The following is a 5,560-nucleotide window of genomic DNA, read 5'->3' on the forward strand; positions in this document are numbered from 1 at the left end:
TTCACAGTTACAGCTATCCAATGGATGGCTGTTATGAGTCAGACTGACTTGACAAACATGTGTTCGGTGTCCTCTGAGGTTAGACTATATGAAGAAGAGCATAGAGCCAAGATTGAAGGAAGATTCATTAACAACCTGAAGAACACTTGAAGTACTAACTGATGAAGTCCAAAACCAGTATGGATTATACCTCAGCATATATATATATATATATATATAGTTATATAGTTATATATAGTTATATATAGTTATATACATATATCATGCATATAATCTCCATCTCATCTCTATCTCTATCTCTATTTCTGCCTCATCATACTTGCCTCCAAAGAGCACTCTAATGGCACCCTTTCCAAGATATCATTCTAAGAATATATATATATGGTGGCATTAGGGTTGCAGGATGATTCAGCAACAGCTTGTGTTATGCAGATGACACAATCTTGTTTGGTAAAAGTGAAGATGATTGGATAATGAATAAGGATAATGAAGAAGAATTTATGCTTTTGAGTTTGTGGTTTTGGGGAAGAGAACTGAATAACCCACGGACTGCTGAAATAACAATCAAATATATTTTAGAAGAAGTGCAACCCGTGTGCTCCTTACAGACACAAGGGGTAAAACTTTATATCACACACTTTGTGCATGTTGTCAGGAGAGGCCAGTCCTTCAGGAAAAGACATCCTGCTGACAAAAGTGGAGTGTCAGAGACAGAGAGGAAGATCCTTAAGATAGATTGAGAGTGACTTAAAAAATGGGCTTGATTATATCAGAAAGAGTGGCTAGGATAGGGCACAACCTGGTTCAGATCTACATTGTTCAGAGGCTCGTTATGGGTCCTGGTCAACGTGATGGAACTTAATAACAGCAACGACTCCTCGACTTAACTCTAATGTCAACATTTACTCTAGTCCTAACTTGAATACTGATAGTAATCCCAACCTTAATCTTAACCCTTCAATCCTAACATTAACTGTAACCCTTCACCAACTTTAACTCAACCTCCACTCCAAACCTAACCATAACCCTAATCCTAAGCTTAACCATAACCCTAATGATAACCCTAAACCTAACGTACACCCAAATCCTAATCCTAACACCCTAACACTAAACATAACCCAAACCATAACCCTCCAAACCTAACCTGAACTGAACACTAATTCCAACATAACTCTAACCCTAAACCCATTCTGAACCCTAACAGCTGGGGGAGCAAACAAGTTCACTTGGAGAAAGTGCTCCTTAGAGGCCTGGTGAAGAAAGATGGTGAAGCTTTGTTTCACATACTTTGGCATGTTATCAGAAGGGCTAGTCCTTGAAAACAGGACAGGAGATCCCTAATAAGATAGATTGACACAGAATCTGTAACAATGGGTTTGAATGTACCAGAATTCATGAGGATGAAACAAGGCAGGGCAAGGTTCAGAAACATTTTTCACAGAAACAGTGTGAGTCATAGTTGACTTAATGGCACCTAACAACAACAAAATAATATGCTGATATATAATCTATACCAAAGGCTGCAGAGTCTTTAATCTTCTGCAGCAAACATTTCATATCCTCCTCATTTTCAGCAAAGCTGTGTCATTAGCATAAGGCAGGCTGTTGATGGGTCTTCCTCCAATCCTGATGCCACACTCCTTTTTGTAGAGTCTGAATATGCAAATTATTTGCTCATCTTACATACTGAATAGATATGGAGAAAGGATACAGCCCTAATTCACACCCTTCCTGATCTTAAACTATACAGTGTTCCCTTGCTCTGTCTGCACAACAGCCTCTTGGTCTAGGCATAGATTCTGTATGAGCACAATTAAATGTTCTCAATGTGAGCCATAATTTTTTATGCCTTAGCATAGTTAATAAAACACAAATATACATTCTTCTTATATTCTCTGTTTTCAGTCAGGATCCATCTGATAATAGCAATGATATCCCTGGTGCTATGGCCTCTTCTAAAAACAGCTTATACTTCTGGTAGTTCCCTGTCATCTTACTTTTCCGGCTGCTATTGAACGATCTTCACTATTTTGCTTGCATGAGATACTGGTATTTTTTTATTGTTTCCACATTATATTGGGTCACCTCTCTTAGATTGGGAACAAGTATAGATCTCTTTGAGTCAGCCAGCCAGGTAGTTGCCCTCCAGATTTCCTGACATAAACCAATGAGCACATCCAGGGCTGCATCTGTTAGTTCAAACATGTCAATTGGTATTCCATTGATCCCTGGGACCTTATTTTTTGCCAATGCCTTCAGTATTGCTTGAACTTCATCTTTCATCACTGTTGGCTCTTAATCATATGATATTTGCTGAAATTTTTCCATGTCAACAAATTCTTTTTGGTACAGTGATTATGTGGATTCCTTCCATCTTCTTTTGATGCTTCCTGGATCATTCAAGATAGTGCCTATAGAATCTTTCAGTATTACAGCTTAAAGATTAAATTTGTTTTTCAATTCTTTCAACTTGACAAATGCTGAGTGAGTTCTTCCCTCTTTACTTTCTGACTCTGTTTGCACATTTTGTTATATTTTGCTTTATCCTCTTCATCTGCCCTTTGAAATCTTCTGTTCACTCCTTTTAATTCAGTATTTTTTCCTTTTTATAAAAAAAAGTCTAGGTGTTATTTATTTATTGATTGATTCCAAAATAAACACTCTTGGTACCAGCAGCCAGGAAATCAAGAGATGAATTGCATTGGGAAAGTTGGCTGTCAGAGACATCTCCAGAGTACTAAAGAGCAATGGTGTAACTCTGGAGACTAAGGTGTACCTGTTCCAGGCCATAGTCTTTGCAATTGCTTGCTATGCATCAGAGGGCTGGACAATGACTAGGGATAATAGAAAGGGAATAGATGCCTTTGAGCTGTGGTACTGGAGAAGAGTATTGAATATACATGGACTGCCAGGAGAACAAACAAGTTCATCCTGGAGAGGGTGAAACAGGGCTGCTCCTTGGAGGCAAGAATTCTGAGTCTATATCTGACATACTTTGGGCAAGTTGCAAGGGGGCACCAGTCCTTGGAGAGGGACGTCATGCTTGGGAGGGTGGAGGGACAGCGCAGGAGGGGAAGACACTCCATGAGGTGGATTGATTCAGTGACTGGAGTAATGAGGGTAGGTATGTCAGAGACAGTAAAGTGGGTACTGGATAGAACAGGTTTCAGGGGTTTTGTACATAGGTTTGCTATGAGTTGCAAGCTACTTAACAGCACATAACAACAACAACAAATGCTATTTATTGAAAAGAGCAGAGAAGACAGAAGACAAATCAGTGAATTATCTCAAGAACAGATGTGAGGCATTAAGCACCAATAATGGAAGAGCAGAGGAACTGTGGGAGAATATCAAAGATATCATCTATGAAGAGACCAAAAGATCATAACAAAGAGGGAGAAAGAGGAAAAAACCCAGTGAACAGGGTGGAGAAAGACAAGCAGTGTAACTCGGCCTCATGCTCAGCATAATCTCTTATTTGCCTTATTGGGCTATCTTGTTGATCCTGAAGAAGTAGTTGGGCTGCATGTATGCAGATATTTTCTCCAAAGCTTCAAAGTGGCACTGAGAAACCTGTCTCTCTGTATAACCTTGTTTGTATAGGCTTACAAAAATATCCTCTATTGTTTAACCCCTTCTGTTCCTATGATCGTGCTGAGAACATCGGCTACAGGAAGTCCCAGGAGCTAAAAACGTATAACTTCCCTTCCCTGTATTCTATGTTCAGAGACTAAGACTATTTCTGTCATCAGCTTGTTTACAGATGCGTGTCTGCAAAAAGTATATAACCTCTGTAGTAAAATCATTCGGGACTGCTGTTGCTGCTGTTTTCACTGCTAAATGTGGTACAGCCCCACTGCCGGTAAATAAAGTTCTCAAATTTGTAATTGGAGCCTTTGAATGGTGTTTATTCTTGCGTTTGGGTATAATAGCACGTGAAAGCCTTCAGATCTGGGGATTCATCTGGGCACTGGGATTCAAATATGCAGTTCTGATCCAAGAGCTCACAGGTGAGACAGTCCACAAGGGCGACCTTGCCCTTGCAAACTAGAAAAACTTCCCCAGGAACAAAGAGAACTAACTGTCAGGTGTCCAGGTAGCTGTCCCAAGTACTGAGGCTTCAACTTTTTATAACTAGGCCTGTAGCAGATGCCGTAAGTTGCATGGGGAAATCCAGGTTCTCTATGATGCCCACTTGAATATTTCCTCCTTCTGTCTCACCACATATATTGTGCTTGCGAGCAAGGCAGTGTCGCTCTTGGTGAGCTTGTTCTTCCCATACACAAGGTGGGGCATTAGGAAATTCAGGTCCAGCTTGCCTTTCATATCCAGCCACTGGCTTCAATCATAAACAGGGACTTCTCTGCACATGTATCGTTTCTCCTCGTAGGCTGTATTCCTGGACTCCAGGAACATGTGAATGGCATGAGCCAGCCCACAAATATCCCAGTAAACCAGCCACACAGGGGACTGAGCCAAACTCATCTTGCCCGAGTGCCTTAGCAGATTGGAGCAGCATTTCTTACTTTCATTTTGGCTTCTCGACACAGTAATGCAATTTTCATAGCCTCTTCTGACATACATTCTGGCTTTTACCTTCTCCCTCTTTCTTTATAATGATCTTCTGCTCTCTTCAATATCGTTGATATCCTCCCACAGTCCCTCTGATCTTCTATCAAAGTGTTCAATGCCTCAAACCTGTTCCTGAGATGATTTTTAAGTTCAACTGGAATAGACTCGAGGTCCTATTTTGACTCCTGTGGAGTATTAATTTTCTTCAGCTTCAATTTAAACTTGCACATGAGCACTTGATGGTCTGTTCCACAATCGTCACCTGGTCTGGTTTTGACTGCAGGTGTTGCACTTCTCCAGTAGTTCTTTTTGCAAACATGGTCAGTTTGATTCCTGTGCAGTCCATTAGGTGAGGGCCATGTGTAAAGTCACCATCTGTGATTTTCACAAAAAGGCATTTGGTATGATAAATCATTGAATGCACAAAACTCAATCATTCTACAGGTTCAACACTCAACATTATGATAGAGAGGAAAAGATTGAAGCTGTTAATAATTTCATCTTGCTTGGATCAACGATCAACACCCTTAGTACCAGCAGTCAGGAAATTGGAAGATGTATTGCATTGGGCAAGTCTACCATCAGGAACCTACCTCTCAAAAAAACTGAAGAGGACTGATATCAGTTTGAGGACTAAAGTGTTTTAGGCCATGGCCTTCTCAATCACCTGCTGTTCTGGACAATGAATAAAGATGACCAAAGAAGTGATGCCTTTGGGAAGTGGTGCTGGAGAGGAGTCCATATCCCATGGACTGCCAAAAAAGCAAGCAGATATGTCCTGGAAAGGGTGCAGCCAGAGTGGATTCTTGGAGGCAAGGATGACAAAGCTTCACCTTTCCTACTTTGAACGTGTAGCTAGGGAAGGCTATTCCTTGGAGAGGGACATTAAGGTTGGAAAGCTGGAGGATTGGCGAAGGAGAGGAAAGCTCCCAATGAGGTAGATTGATATTGACTTTGGCAAAGGGCTCTAGTGTCTTGGAGATGGTGA

The 5,560-nt window shown here is 40.8% G+C and overlaps 1 pseudogene; it reads right to left on the reverse strand.

Annotated features, from left to right (window-relative positions):
• Positions 1–3,483: 3,483 nt before the first annotated feature.
• Positions 3,484–5,560, reverse strand: part of LOC102862444 — an 8,447-nt pseudogene continuing 6,370 nt past the window's right edge.

Source organism: Elephantulus edwardii, unplaced genomic scaffold (assembly GCF_000299155.1).
Source record: "Elephantulus edwardii isolate Elephantulus edwardi_28Jun2011 unplaced genomic scaffold, EleEdw1.0 scaffold00120, whole genome shotgun sequence".
NCBI lineage: Eukaryota > Metazoa > Chordata > Mammalia > Macroscelidea > Macroscelididae > Elephantulus > Elephantulus edwardii.